General features: G+C 43.8%; 1 non-coding gene across 1 annotated transcript; it reads right to left on the reverse strand.

Moving 5' to 3' along the window:
- Nucleotides 1–16038: 16038 nt before the first annotated feature.
- Nucleotides 16039–16141, reverse strand: LOC115308557. Its single transcript, XR_003916537.2, has one exon. It is a non-coding gene; the product is annotated as a U6 spliceosomal RNA (small nuclear RNA).
- Nucleotides 16142–16821: the final 680 nt, after the last annotated feature.

The following is a 16821-nucleotide window of genomic DNA, read 5'->3' on the forward strand; positions in this document are numbered from 1 at the left end:
TTCAATCACGATCATCCAAAATCATGGTGGAAAAATGCGACTAGCGGAATGACCGACCTAATCCGTATGCCAAGCGCCGAGGGGCCGGAATATTCCGTCCGAGCGGTAAACCTCTGTCCGAACAAAACAGAGTTCAGTGGCGCATTCGTTCCTCACAACTTTCTGCATGATCATGATAGAAATATCACGAGCACCCTATTTTCAACCACGAAGGGTTACTACACTACACTCTTATGCGCTTACTAAAACCATATGCAAACATATATCTGTGAATAAAACAGTTTCTCGCTACCACCGCTAGGGGATTCTTTCAGGCTTCTGGTTGGCCAAGAGAGCATGTCAAGCCCACATTCTATGTCTGGTGCACGCCCTGGCTTTGCCCACGACTCCCATTGACCAAACTCTCTGTATACACGGCTCTGGCCAAGCGTAACGGATAACTCCAATCAGTATTCCCCTATGCGAGCCTTCTAAACCTGCATAGACGCCCTGACATCTGTCGTCGCGGCACTCAAACAACAGGTAGCAGATCAAAGTGCCCTCCAAGCAAAAAGTTCATCTCGATGTAGCAGTACTTCTCGATGTCGCAACCGATCGCGACGTCGGAACCCTTCTCGACTTCGCAGTCCATTGCGACAGCGAGCGGACGGTTCCTGTTGGTATCACGAGACATTCAACAGAAGCCAAGTAAGTGTCAGAAGTCATGTGGTTTACAAAAAACCTCTACGGTCCGTCACTAGACACGGCAAGTGGCGTTGGCACAAAAGCAAGCCGTCTCTTTTTTAACTGATCGATTTTCCGGCTAACAATCATCTGTCGACATCGGAGCGGAAATGCCTTTAGTTTCACCTATATCAGCTGGGAGACGACTCTCGCAGCTTCGTTGCAACCTCGCTGCTGCAAATGGGTCAGACACTCCAACCTCTGGAATGCGGTCTCTCACTATGTATTTAACGTTATAAAGGAGATTTTTGTGGGTCATTCTAATTCCTTAAGTAGCCAGCCCTTGTCGGCTCAGACTTCCTGTCACATTTTGATTTGAATGCCAGAATGCAACACTGACGTCTTATTGAGAACAGGACTCATCTCGCGGTTAACGGCATGTCCAGAACCCTTACTTCCCCTTGCATTCGGAACATACTGCATATTTCAATATTTGCGGATACCCTTTCAATATATTCCGAAAGCAAGAAAACATCCAAAATTGGAGAGCCAACGCCACGCGGGCTAACTCACCAGATCATCACTTCCGTCCACCCACTTTTGCGCGCCTCTGTCGTCTGTCTGGCGAACGCCCCCAAGTCGCACGACAGGAGCTCGAGCACGTGCTTGAACTAGGCACTATTCGACTATACAACAGCTCCTGGGCAACAGCACTCCACATGGTGGCCCAGAAAGATCTAGAAGACTAGAGACCATGCGGCGATTACCGGGCATTGAACAAACAGACTAAACCTGACCGGTACCCGCTACCCCATATGTTACGTCCCAGGACTTTCGGAGAAACTGTGTTCTATACATATATTCTTGTTTGTTTGTTTTTTGTGACGGGCTCGAAAGGAATCAGGGGCCCGCAAAGTTTATGAGTCCCGGACGCGACGGCAGTTAACGAATTCCGAAGTAACCCGAATCTCAAGCACCGGGGTTGGAAATGTGGGGAGTCGGCGAGAACCACCACCGGGTCGGAACGACACGGCGGGGGGTGCGGAGCAACCCGGCGACGTGACAAGTGATGCTGACGAGACGCTCGAGAAAGTGGGGACAATTCCTGGAATTTTGGGGGCGCGCGTAAAAGAGAAAGGCAGTCTACGCTGAGCATTGCAGGTGGCGATAGGCCACAAGGACTCCGAGAGGTCTCGCGTAGCTCCTAAGATCCGTAAACCAGTCCGTAACTATATATGTAAATAAATCACATATATCTATTCGTATCCTTCACCTGGGTGTCCCTCTGCCACTACATCTCCATTGGCCAAGGTGGCATTGGGGTTGTCATCATCACATCGGCGGCCAAGCCAATAAAGAACTTCAACCTCTCACAAAGACACCAGAGAAAGAGAGAGAGAGAGAAAGGAGAAAATAATAACTCCATATTCACGACTTTGCTGAACATCTGGTTGGAAGATCTGTCTATAGCAAAGTTGACTTGGTGAAGGCCTATCGCGGTATCCCAATCAAGCCTGCGAATGTCCCAAAAACAACCATCGCTATTCAGTTCGACCTGTTCGAGTATATCCGCATGCCCTTTGGATTACAAGATGTTTTACAGACTTTTCAGACGTTCATCCACGGAGTCCTTTATGGGCTACTTTTCACATTTTCCTACGTGAATGACCTCATGATTTGCGAGCAACTCACCAGAGGAGCACGCCAGACATCTGCGCCTGGTCTTCGAACGACTCCGCGAGTACGGACTCACCATCAATGTGAGCAAGTGTACATTTCCTGCTACAAGAAGTTTCTCGGGCATTGCATTACACATTTGGAATTAAACATCTTCAGTCGAAGGTGAGTAGATTCGAGAGTTTCCAAAACCAACGTCTCTACGCAAGCTGCGGGAGTTTCTGGTGTTCAACAAATTTTATCGGCGCTTCACTCCACATTGCGCACAACTCATCAAGTCACTCATACTTGCTGCGCGCTCCGAAAAAAACCTTTAATAAAAATACCATAGATTAACAGCGTGGTTGGTGCCGTCACAGCGGTCAAACGTGCTCGTATACGGACGCCACACCTCTGGTGCACAAACTGCCAAACGCCCCAACGAGCGTCATGGTCTTCGCGTCTGACGTCGTCATTGAGGCTGTACAATGAAAATGAGCGGCGCCCACTTGAACTCTTGTTTCGTAACCATAATCCAGCGAAGACCCGGTACAGCAAGTTTGGAGGTAAGTTGTTCGCAATCTACGCGACCATCCGCCACCATCAGTACTTCCTGGAAGGTTGAATAGTCCAGTTGCTCACCGACCACACACCATTGATTTAATCATTCGTCGGGAATCTGAACTCATATTCCGCAATAAACGATTCGCCACCTCGCCTATTTGTCAGAATATGCAACAGATCTCCGTCATCTCACCGGAACAGCCATCATGACAGCAGACACACTCTCGTATTGACTCTCTCTCCGAGTCTTTCGTACTCGATTTCTCGGAACTGGCGTGATCTTAACAAGGCGACTTCGAGCTGCAGAATTTACATGTCCTCCATATCTTTGCAGCTGCAACCTGTCACACGACACTTGCCAACGGCAAGGTCAATTGTCACATGTCGACTGACGCACCGCGACCATATATACCTCAACAATTTCGACGAGAAAAATTCCACGCCTTCCACGACGTTAGTCATTCCTGCATCCGTTCAACGCTAGGCCTCACTAAGTGGCGATACATCTGGCTCCAAATCAACACCGACGTCTGACCGCGTTCCAAAACATGCTGCAAACGCCAACGGGCCAATGCTTTTCGGCTTGCCAATACGTCGCTGAATGTACTGCAACCACCAGATGTCAGGTTTGATCATGTCCACATTCCACATTGACATAGTAAGCTCTCGATTATCCTTAAACAGGCTTCGATACATTTTGACATTCGTAGACTAGACAGATTCACGGAATGGGCAGGAGCAGTTCCACTCACAAACTGGCATTAAGGCGGAAACCGCTGAGCACCCCTTAATCTCTACATGGATCGCACGGTGCCCTTGTCACTCCAGCGTCACAACCGAAGGAGGTCGAGAGCTTCAGGGCGAATTCGAAATTTCTCAAAGCCCTCATAGGTATCTTTGGCGTACACCATATACAGACCACCGCGTTCCACCCTTCCTTATATTAAAAGGTGGAGTGGCTACATCGCCAACTAAAGGCAGCAGTGAAGGCAAGAGTTGATCGCGCCCATTGGTTCAGTCCCCCGCCTCTTGTACTTCTTGCAACTTGTAATACCTTCAATGCTGATATCACCTGCACCACAGCCGAGGTGGAGGTACATTAGTCTACGGTACCACGCTTCGATTGCCATGAGAAATTATCACCTTTACAACATCTTCATCTACCGGCATGTCGTCATACCCACAAGATTACATAAATTTCTTTGCCTGCCTACGACCAACCCAATCAAGAGAACAGACTGCACGGAAGATCTTCATCAGCCACGATATTCAAACGTGGACTCACGTATTTGCGAGAAAGGATGCAGTACGAGCTTACCTGGTGCTGCCTATCGACGAACCGTTTGAAGCGTTTTCGTGAAAAGAAAAGATTTGCACGGGCATTGTCAACGGACGTCACGTCTTAGGATGTCGTCACACTGGACAGAATGAAACCAGCCTAGTTGGCTCCTTCGAAAGATCTCGTATACTTTAACATGCCGCCACCGGGAATAAACAGCGCCAGTCTCTAGCCCTTTTCATCCGCGCCCACCATCTTCCCTCAAGATCGCTACGTGGAGGAAAGCCACATATTTTGCTTTAAGCAACTATAGTCAGTTACAGGTTAAGAAGGTAGCGGCAGCCCCTCAAAGGGAATCAGATATCCCTCCGCCACCTCCGCATCCAATGGCGTCCCACCGTTTCCTTGACGTCGCGGCCAACGCGCGAGGAGGGTCTTGCCTTTCTGTACATATTTGCTTTATTTTTCGACTTTGACTTAGCGTTGTGGAAGCCACGAGAGGGAGATTAGAGTTCTCCCCCACCGACGGAAACAAATACGACTTTCGGGGATTAGCTTCCCCCCCGTTGGATACAAAGGCTGCTTTCAGGGGCTCGGTTCCCTCTCCGATGAATACAAAGGTCGCTTTCTTAAAAAGTGGGATCGGAGACAAGTGGGAATCCATTGAAGCGGAACAAGGAGCGTTTCCAGTGAACTCTTCTTTCGACTGCGGAGAGATTTGACACGGGTGCATCACACTTGTGGGAGGAGCTTCTCCTACCTTCTTGACTTGTAACCGACTATAGAAGTGTGTGTGTGGGGGGGGGGGGGGGGGGGGGGGAGGGGGGGATTGTAGAGCCACAGCTGGACAATAAGAGAACGCTAGTGCAGGGTTCAGCGAGCGCACCTGCTCGTGCGAGCCAGCGCAGTCTGAACGGGAAATAAAGAGTTGATTGTCTCTTGTCTAATCCCTGGACGGACGTCAGTTCATTCACTGGTACATTTAACACCGCACCGACAAAGTCCTTCGTATATCAGTCTGGTTCGCCCTTTGGTAATAATAGCGTCAGAGGAGCAGACGACGCAGTCTGCTAAAACCTGGTTACTTCGTGCCCCGTCCCTCGGGCACTTCCAATCGACACAACGAACCGAAAACATGCCAAACCGGCAAACTGGTCCACTCAAGCGCCATCGAGGAACGAAGAAACAAACAAAACAACAACGAGACATACAAACACCATAAATCTAACAAAGACCAACATAACCATTACTATAAACAACACAAAATGCAATCATGGTACAGCTCACTCACGTCTGCCCTCTTGATGTCCCCCCTTTGTGTTTTTATATATATTTATTTTTCTCGTAATTCTCCCTTTTTCAATTCCGCACCAGCTGTCAACCGCCCCTTTCTTCAAGGAATTCCGTTCTTCCTTTGTTCTTGTTTTCTCTTTCGTTCCGTTTCTTTGTTCCCTTGGATTCTCTCCTTCAGTCTATTCTATTTCGTCCCACCTATTTTTACCAATCACCACACCCTCTTTTCCTTCTTTTTCTGAGCAGTTTTTTTTTATCAATGCTTCTAAGACCAATCAAAGCAAAAATAAAATATAAAGAGGAATGAAGGTGGTCACTCAATTTCTCGTTGATTTCGAAACTGGAAGAGCCTCCACTCCCAGCTTTCTCCTGCCAAGCCAATGTCTTCCGCACCAGCGGTATGAGAGAAGAGACGGTTGGTCTGTTTGGACGAGCCGGAAAAAGAGACAGAGGCTTTACACAGTGTTGCCACTCGAAAACACGGAGAAGAGAAGGCGCGAGAGATGGAGAGGGGCGGCTCGAAGCAGGCAGGCCGACGCTTGTTTTCAGAAGTGTCCGGCAGATCCTGCCGCATTATACAGAAGCTAGAGAGCGTGGGTTTGTGGATGTTTACTTGAATTTGCTTGGTGTTTCTTGAAAAATAAGAAAAAGAAAATCAACAAGAGGGAAAAAAGGACAAAGCGGGGGTTCAAAATCGACGAGTGGAGGAACTAAATCCTGTCTGATGACTCCAACTGCGATCGCATTTTCTTCTTCCTTCGCTTGTGGCTAGCTGATCTGTGCGAACTAGACTAGGACTCGCAGCTGAAGATGATGGAAATAAAAAGAAAGCAATGAATGTAGCCAAACTGTGCGCTATTGAGTGAAAAATAAAGTTGAAGAGGGAGTTAAATGTTTCGTCTAACGGCATTTTTTTTTTTTCTGGAGTTAGAAGAGAACTAGAAAACAAGAAAAGGGAACTCTCTTTCGCACTAAGGTTGACATTTCTAATTTACTTGATGGGATTCGTTTTTAATGAATCCCATTAAGATATATATATATATATACGCGCGTCGGCGAGCGAACGCGTGCGTGGCCGAGTGGCTACCGCGCTTGACTGTCGCGCGGAAAGTCTAGGTTCCATTCTCAGTCAGAGAATGTTATTTATTCTTTCAACACTGCGTTCTCGTGAGTTCGAGAACATTTTCGTCTGATCGAGCTCCGAACGTTCTAGTCACCGAAACTTCTAGGCTGATTGTTCCAGAAGCCAACGCGCATACATAGGGACTCCGCGTGGCGATCAGCAGTCAGTGTCGCCCCAGCGTTCGATCCTGCTGTTTCGACGCCATCGACGTCATATATCTTTATGTTTTTTTTTTAAATTTTCAATTGTATGTATTGAGTTAAAATCCACAAAGTAACATCTGGAAGCACTTATTACAACTATCTGTTTTCAGTGCATGTACTCGCCCAGAAGAAACCTTGACGTTTGGGCAACAAACTCGGATTGCTATGTTAAGTTCTATCTACACACATAAGTGATTGAGTATGGCTGAAAAAAAAAAACAAAAAAAAACGAACATAGTAAAATAGTGGACAATGTGTGATAAAACAACTGAGTGACGACCGAAATAAATCGGTGGCGTAGGTTGAACTTGAGTCGTTCAGATCGCAATGTAGGATTGCGTGGGTTGTGGCCACTCTTATATCGTTACTGACAGCTTCAGGAAAGAGAGGGCGAGGTGTGTCCCAGGCATTTTATTAGAATGTGGTTGGAAATCGATTAAGCATAACCCGATTAATTGCTACTTTATAATAAACTAATTGATCTATGAACTACACATTTTTGTTTTGCTTTTTGCGTATCTTTGTTACGTCATCAATAACGAAACGTTCATCCTGCCTTACCTGAGTCGTAACGTTGCACAGACCGCAAAAGGAAAGCCCAGGTAAAACATTTTAGAAGTTAACTATATTTTACGTTAGTATTTCAGCAACCCTGGATGGAGCGTCGTGGGTAATGCTAATGCTGCTTGCCGCCGCATTAGCATAAATCGCACTGTGAAACAACGCGGGCCTTTGTACTTTTTAAAATGATATTTGCAACTCAGCACCCGTACAATTAAACGGCCAAAAATAATCACGATTAAAACATTAAACAATTAATCAGAAACTTAATTGATTAGTTGCCCAGGCCGTCTTATTCTCGCCCCACAGAATGTAAAATTTCGGTGATAGCCCATAAGAAGGCCAGTGTACGAATCATCGAGCAAGAAGCATGAAAATAATAAGCCACGCCCTACGCTTCTTGAGTTAAGCTGTCAACTATATCTGACTCAGCACGCTTTCGTTTTCGCGTTTCAGGAGCACTTATATGTGGCTCGTCTGTACCCTTTGTCAACGCCTGCGTGCTCCTTTTGTTCGCTGCGTTTCATAATCTGTACACGCGGTTGCTGCTCCAGTCGCGCAGATGTTTCTGCATCTGAACAGGCAAAAATAATGGCAGATAGCCCACCTCTGAAAGGACTATGGGGCCAACCGGGGGGCCGGGGGGAAGGGGGGGGGGGGGGGAGGGGCGATATTTTGCAATTTTGGGACAAAAACAAACGAACAACATTGGTGTAGTCTTACGTTGCAAGACAGCGGACTGTCTCTGCGACACCCCATGTATCTTTCTTGAGATTATAACAAACCTCTTCCTTTCTGCGTTTTGCAAGCTCAATGTTTTGCTTTCTTATGCTTTTATCTGCATATAAAACTACTTTAGGCCCACAAATGTTGTTATAAAAATATTTCAAACACCACCATACCACGATACCCGCGGTTTTTAATAGCACAAGAGCAAGCACACCATCCTTGCCCTATTGGTCACATCACTAGGCTCAACAGGCATTGCAAAAAGTATCTCATCATAGGGCATGTTTTGCTTTCCTGACAATTGTTGCAGCAGCACTGTAAGAACATACTTAAATTTTTAAGGTATTGTCTGAAAGTTAGAAACCCAGATTCGGAGCTTTACCTTCGACCGTTGCTCCTCCTGAGCAAGAGTTCCAGCAATCGAGGTGCCTCCTCAAACAAAGTGCGCGCACACGTATACCCGGTTGATATACACGAGAAACAGCCGAGAAGGAAATATTTACACGAAGCAATACTTCGTCAAAAACAAACAAACAGAGTAGTGCAAAATACCTGAACAGAGCCGAGCTCCTTTTCGAGCGGAAATGAATCAACGACGTAAAAGCTAATATTTATGGTGGATGTGGTGCTCGAAGCATGGGAACGAGGGCTCACAGCCGCGAGATGCTTGTTTGCCACATCCCTGCAGAGAGTCGCGGACCGCATGCTGCTTTCGTGCCGCGCGTTGGAGACCCGCGTGGTCCAGACGCTTCTGGTCTTTGTGTGTTTTCTTTCCCCGGCTACACCAATCGCACGAAAAAACAAACAAAACTGCAGGATCAAACGACATTTTGATACTTCCAACTTCTCGCGTCGGGGTAGGGCCACCGGTGGGTCCATCCACGCCAGACATCCCAGAGCGTGACACCGACCATCGTGAATTTCCTCAAGAAAAATCGCGGTAAAAATATTTTTTAAACACATTTGATTACGTGAGCGCTCTCTAAAAAGTCTGCGGCGAAGCCGAACTTTTCTGAAACATCTCTGAAAATATAAATGATAAAAAGGAGATAGCTCAATTATTTTTAAATCCTGCGCTGAGTCTGCGCACTTTCGCTCCTCGCAGTTGTGTTGAATTTTCTGGCGTAAGCAAGCACAAAACGAGTCACGTTAAGCATTTTAAACTTAAAACACGGTTGACCTTGAAGGTATCTTTAAAAATATGATCTGGACTGGGATGTTCTTTAACTTTATAGAGAAAACATTTTTTAGAACAATAAGGCAAACACGTTTTTAAGGATAAATCTTTACGTTGTGTAAAACTTACTTTTGCTCAAGATTCAGACCCATATTAAGCATCAAATACCTCCTGATAAAGATATTCGGGCCGGCTCATTATGTGCATCAGTTTATTACTTTGCAGCTAATCAAATTTTATCGGAGGAAATATTTTTTGAAGCGAGAGAATAAGTCTTGAAGTTGAGCACCGGAGTAATCGGTTTTCGTGTACTGTCAGTGCACCACACGCTCGCACCGCCATTAATACGAGACATTCCACAAGCCTTGTTTTATTACTACAGTCTAAAAAAAGCACGCGCTACAACTTTCCCGCACTACAACTTTCCCGCACAACACTCGTAGAACCAATCAGCGCAACCAAAACCTCCGCTATACTCACAAAGCCTGGCAGTTGGACAGAAGAGCCACAGAGTGCCCGGTCGTAGATTGGGAGAGCTAGGATCTGTTAGCACAGAGCATTTCTCGAGGAAGCTAGTCGTCAGCGAACAGGTTTTGCAGCAGCGAGGACCCAAAACTAGGTTTTCGAACCCGATGAGAAAAGAAGCGGTAGCGCGAGGAACGCGAGGAGCATGAGTGTACAATCCATCGCTCGGGAGAAGCGTGTTTCGGCGTCTCGCCGCAGCGGGGCGTCCGTCACGTGGCTCTCTTCTTATTCGTTGTCCGCCATTCTACCTTTTCAATTTAGGCGGGCGCGTCTCGCGGCGATCTGTCAGGCTTTGTCAGTATAGAGGAGGCTATGCCGGAACTTACGGAGGCAGCTCAGCGAATGACGATGGCGAAACATATGTTTATACAAAAAAAAAAAAAAACACAGTCTGAGTTGTGACATTAAGCAATGCAAGCGTGACGTCTTGCATTGCTTAATGTCACACTTCACACTACGTTTTTTGGTCTACGCAAATATTTTGGCATCGACATCCGCTGAGCTGCCTCCGTAAGTTGCGGTGATTGGCTCTCTAAGTGTTGTGCGGGAACGTAGACGCAGGGGATTTTTTTTTTAAAGTGTATACTTAATCCACAACAACGCAGTTCACGCTACATGCGGTATATGGATCACACTCGTTGCGCCCAGATTCCGAAGGAACGTTAAATGTGTCGAATTATCATCGGCACGTGGGTGCTGTGCAATGAATACAGAGTACGTTACCACGAACATTAATTACGACGGGGCTCAACTTCGATTTTGAAAGCGATGACTTTAAGGAGCTTGTGCCACAAGAAAGCCGGCATCGGCGTCGGTGGAACGGGAAAACCCTGACCGGTCAATAGAATCATGGCGTCAAAGCCACATGACCTCGAGCAGGAAATTCAAACAACCCACAACGCTCACGTGAAACGTGACGTCACGCTTGAAATGAAAGTGATTAAAACATGACTAATGCGAGTTAAAGTTGGCCGCTTGTCTCAAATACAATACCGGTATAAAGTTATTCATTTGTCGTAAGGAAAAAAGTTCATGATTTTTAGGCGGGGACGGGATTCGATCCCACGACCCTTTTTGGGAGCCAGACATGATACCGACAAGGCCACGCAGACATTTTGTTTTTCGTTATTGCTAGGCCACGCAGACACGCTTGCACGACTTGGGAGCGGCAGGTTTTACGGGTGAAACCAGCTCACTAGCTGGTTTCACTAGCTCAGCTAGTCAGCTCAGCTAGTTGGCTGGGCTAGTCAGCTCAACTCACTACCTCAACGCAATCCCTTAGGAGGTTTATAAGTTTAGCTATCGCGTTCCACGCTTAAGAGCGAGATCTAAACGTCCTCCTGTAATGTTTTTTTTTTCGCTACAAAAAAAATAATTTTAATAACATTTGTTTAGTTACAAAGTAATAAACCAACATATCCACTCAACCGCGCCACAATTTTTTTTTTTTTTATCAGGAGGGACTTGTTGGTTAATCGGGGTCTTAATCTTAAACAAAATTGAAGTTGTGGGCAACTTTGAAATTTATTTTTGGAAAACCTCTTTGCTTTTATTGTTCTCAAATAAATGTAAGCGTAAAATAGAGCAACGTTCCAGCTCAGTTGGGTTACTTAAAATATATTCCCTGTCAACGGTGCTTTTTTTTCAATGATGAACATGTTTGTTATTGTGCTTGTTTACCCTAAAGAAAACGAACGCAGAAAGCTGCAACATAATTTCAAATCTGGCATTATATAAAACAACATCCTTAGCAAAGTATGTAAACGTAACTGAGTTATCGCACTTTAATTACTTAGAAGTTATTTTAGAGCTGTCTATCTTATATCTAGTTTGGCTTTACTGCACATATTTTCAGAGAGCGCTCACGTGATCAAACCATTTTTTTTTTTTATGCGGTGATTGGCTCTCCGAGTGTTGTGAGAGGAAATAGACGCAGGGGATTTTTTTAGAGTGTATACGTAGTCCACAACAACTCAGTTCACGGTTCACGCAGTTCACGGTACATTTTTCTATAGAAAATGTTTTCGGCGAAAGTTAATTTAGAACCATCTAGCAAACAACTCTCGATTTATTTCGAAGAAATCGGCGCTGGTCGGTATTATCAAAATCAGGGACGTTTCACAATGATTGACCCCGGAATCTTTCGGTCGTCGCTTGGTCGTTGTTCACGGCTGCGTTTTTACCTTTTCAGTGTCTTTATTTTACTTACATAAGAATGTTAATTCCGGTTAGAGTATCATAAGAAAGGCAGGGCGCGGCCAATTTGTCTTCACACATCCTTCATCGTGATTCGTTTTTCCTCGTTCTTCCGGTCTAATGCTGCAACCTCATTGGTTGCGCGGCGATGACAAGATGGTATAGATCGCCGCTACGTTCCGTGTTTTTGAAGCTGTCTGCGATTATAGGCGAGTCATTCAATTCCAAAGTAAAACACACTGAAAGAATATTGGGCAAAAAATTCGGCCGTACTTCAGTTACTTAAATTTTCTAAAAACTTTAGATGACCTTTCCAAAAAAAAAAAGATAAATAACTTCTTTTTTTAGCTTAATTTTTATTACCGTATTTACTCGAATGCAACGCGACCACGATTGTAACGCGAAAGGTAACTTTTCACAGCGCAAAAAAAAAAAAAAAAAAAAAAAACACGAATGTAACGCGAGTTAAGTGAGGGGAAAAAAGTACCTTAAAAAGCACTACAACGTGGTCCGCGGAAGCCTTTTCGGCCGGGTTCACACTTCAAGAGCACTTCACGCTCGAGCCTCCACCCACGGACAGTCGATTCTGTCACATCTACCCGTCGAGCCGCGGCAGAGTTTCCGATTTCCTCAGCCATCATAATTGCACTTCTTTTAAAGCGGGCGTCGGACTGAGCTGGTCGCGTCGCCATTTGCTCGAGTCCAGTCGCGGAAGCACGTAGCAGCAGCTCACAAAACACGGACAACACGGGCACATGGGTACGGTAACCCTAACAGGAAGAGAAAGCGTTGTGAAGGTAACCGGTAACCCTAACATGGGCGCAACGAGTCGCAAACAAGAATAGGATTGCATTGGCTGTTTCCAGCTTGTATATATTGCCAGCAAAAGATTGAAAGATCGCGAGATTTGTAGCAGCCATTTTAAAGAGCCTGTGCTGCGACACCGCCAAGGCAAATTTTGAGGCGTTTCGATTATAACGCGAACCCCCCAAATTAGGTAAGGGAAATATGAAAAAAAAAAAACTCGCGTTACATTCGAGTAAATACGGTAGTTGCAAATGACAGACCTGGCAATACTACAACAAAAGCGCCGGCTTTCATTAAACTTATTTTAGATTCCGGGATAGAAAAGAAACGCAACGTTATTGGCCGAATTTTTTCAAACAAAGTTGTCGTGAAAAAGTCGTTTAAGCTGCGTTACGAAAAAGAAAAACACTCAGTGGAAAGCAATCTTGCGTCGTGGCGCGTTGCGCACGAATGTTAGGCATAGGTTTGAGAGCATTACGTTCACTTTAATTCGCAAATACCCATGCCCCCTTTGCTTTTGTTGTTTTGTTTTTTGTTTTGTTTCAGTGCTTTAATGCATTCTGTAAAAAATTAGCGCCGTACCCTGTTTCCCGTCTAATGAGGTTTGCATCCACACAAAAGCGTTTCTATCAGCCCATGACTACTGAATGGAGTTTCGCATTCCACACGGTCTGAATAAATCGTTATAAAATATAACCTTCTATCAACGACAACTCCCCCCCCCCCCCCCCCCCCTCTCCATACATTTTTGACCTATGTTCGCAAACTCCTTCGCAGTTCAATGTATGTTGAAAGCTGCCCTACCATATATTTTAGATGAGTTATTAGAGACTCAAAATGTAATAGTAATTAATTTCAACCATTGACAGGACGGTTATTCGCAAGATTGTAATTTTTGTTCTTCCTGTCTTTTTACTGACTTACTTTGCATAATTTGTGGGAGAGGTTTACAAGACTATAGAATTATTGGTGCATATCGGCACTTATGGACATCATTAATGACCTGCGAAACGCTCCAATATCATGCCCTAAAGCATGTCTTGTGCACGTTACTCATACAAAAATATAATCGAGTACAATTACAAATATTCTTGCTTTAAAAGTATTCAATTTGAATACTTGATTACTTGAGAAAAAAAGAAGGCATTTTTTGGCAACCCATTTTCCTGTTGGAAACTTGGTTCGAGGGTTTCTCGGTAGGAAACTTATTAAAAAAAAGGGCATCGTTAGAAAGGAGACAGCAAATCAGAATACTCTTGATATTCTAGAGAGTATTTGACAACATGCAATTTCATTACTTGTGATGCGTTCTCTACAAGTCTGCCCTGAAGATACCACTTTGCCATTGCCACCTTTTTTGGCATAACTAACAAAGTCAAGCGTCACACGCTGTACCGTCCAAAAAGAAACGCAGTATAGCATGTGAGCGAGAAACTAAAAAGCGTAGATATGAGGGAAAGTAATTAGAATTGCCACTAAAATAACGAAACGATACCCAAATGTTCACGTCGTGGATATTAAACATTCGACATTGCGTACGTTCTGCGCCAATGAACACGTAAACAAAAAAACCTCAGATATCTATATGTGCGCTGCCATATTTCCCTCGTCCCTCACATCGCTTTCGATTGAAAGGCCTTATTTTTATTTCGATATTTTATGATCGCGTTTTCTTTTTCAAATTTAACTTACCTTTAAAGTGATAATTATAAGGTTTGAGATACATCGGTTACGCGTAATAATAACTTCTAGTAGTTGAGGTTTCCCACAATACAAACGCACATTGAATAAAGTAATTAGATATTTATGACATTTTCTTCAATGTTCCGGGAAACTATAATATTAGTGCTTCAGTTAGACTTACAATGCTTCACTGTCATAATAACCACGTAACTGATTTCTTACTTAACAATTTATTATTAGCGAAACTGAAAATATACTGAACTAACCCTTCAAGCCCTTAATTAGTTAAAAACCTTACTATAAATGTAAAAAAAAAGAAAATTATGTCTTATTTTTGTTTTTCTTTCGATTGCCTTTCCATACCTTTTTTGTGATAACTGTATTAGCTTCAGTAAAATTAGTTCACGGCAGTAATTATTTATTTCCTTTATTTATTGAGCGATACTGTTAACTCGGACTCAAGTTCTTAGAGGGGTGATGATTATACAAACGTATTCGAAAAACCGATATATAAAAATAAACGTTATTAACAAAATAGCGAAAGAAAAACATTCAATATTAATAGACCTTCGCAGTCGAACAATAAACAACACCATACTGAAACATTGAAACTCAGGTACCCCGTTAACCTGAAATACTCGTGCTGACAAAAATGATTACAAAAAAAAAACATCTGAAATATTCATGACAACAATATATCAAAACATATTTAAAGCAACTTCTATTTTGTCCTCAACCTGCAAGCCCCGCAAAAAGAATATACTTTTTTCTTCGACAACTCAGCAAGCTATTTATTATACTTAAAAAAAAAAGACTTGAACGAATTCTGTTCTTTATTCTTCAAATAAAATGTTTCGAAAGGCGTACTTTCACACTTCGGCTCCAAATAAAAAAAAATCAAAACTAGATATTAAATGCCATTTCTAATCGTGCAGAGTGGGGAAACGAAAGGACAGGACAACCCGAATCACCAAAGTCCTGTCCTTCTGTTTCCCCGCTCTCCCGGGTCATAACTCTCACTTCTAAAGCAGCTCGTAAGCACCTTTGCGTTAACTTAAATGTACCCCCCGGGGAATTTTAGAATCTGAACAATTCCTGTTTACTTCCCATCGCAGAAAATAGCATTGAAGCTACACACACCTCTTCAAAGTTTAGGTTCTCATAATAACACTCTCGCGGTATTTGGAAGGTTAGGATTCAACTTTCTCTTCATCGACTGTATGTAACCAACCATCAGGTAAAAAATGAAATGGCGGGACACGTCCATCTTTAAGCTCAGGGGACTGCATCAGTCAACCTTCATTATCCCTTGATAAGGAAACAAAAAAGTTTCTAGGTTTATAATTTTTTTTTTTTTTTGTTATGTGATGGGTCAATTGTTTCGCGGTTTGGGTTCTTCTTTTCCTTTGGATGTGGTTTTTGTGGGTCTCTTTTCGGACAACTTTGTTTGTATCTTGGTAAGGGAACAAAAGATACCTTGTTATGGGCTTAAGCTGAGCAAGTTGGTTCATTGCTTGTGAACGGGGCCAGCTGAACATGAAAAACACACAGAGAAAAAATATAACATTCGCACCGCTGGAAAAATGTGGAACGCTTCACGATTTTGCGTGTCATCCTTGCGCAGGGGCTATGGTAATCTTCTCTATATTGTTCCAATTTTAGTATATGTACTTTAAAAGTACTGCGCAAGGATGACACGCAAAATCGTGAAGCGTTCTACATTTTTCCAGCTGCGCGAATGTTATATTTTTTCTCTGTTTTTCATGTTCAGCTGGCCCCATTCACAAGGGAACAAAAGAGTTCGTAAGTATTGTTGTGTTCAGTCTGACCTTGCCAAGTGCGGAAGTTTTTGCATTCCCTTTTCGAGTTAGTACCCCCTTCCTGTTTCGGGCGTGTTTGCTTTTGTGTGCGGTTGTCGGTATAGGGAATTGGGCGAGGAGGTCTTTTAAATATTGATGGAGGTCTGTGACATGTATATAAGACGATCGTTGCTAAATTAATTTCATGCTGTGTTAAAGACTTCGTTGTTCTGTCCGTTCTTTTTTTATTTTCCTACGTCTCAGGGTTACTATGGATATCATTCACCAGCTCGCCTGCGTTTTTTACCTTTCTTCACGTCCATCTGTAATGAAATGTCTCTCCGAAAGGCTGCTTCCCCACATAAGGAGGAAGGAGGTGGGAAAGCCAATTTGGTTTACGAGGGAAGAGAGGATATGTCAACCCTGATGGAACATAACATGTAGGAAGTATTTTTGGGTGGCTTAATCCTGGTTTTAACTTCATTCTAAAGTTGTACTGAAAATAACTAATATAATTTCGCCATAAAATTAATTATATATATATATATATATATATATATATA

The sequence above is a fragment of the Ixodes scapularis genome, unplaced genomic scaffold (genome assembly GCF_016920785.2).
Source record: "Ixodes scapularis isolate PalLabHiFi unplaced genomic scaffold, ASM1692078v2 PGA_scaffold1__304_contigs__length_218370807, whole genome shotgun sequence".
Lineage (NCBI taxonomy): Eukaryota > Metazoa > Arthropoda > Arachnida > Ixodida > Ixodidae > Ixodes > Ixodes scapularis.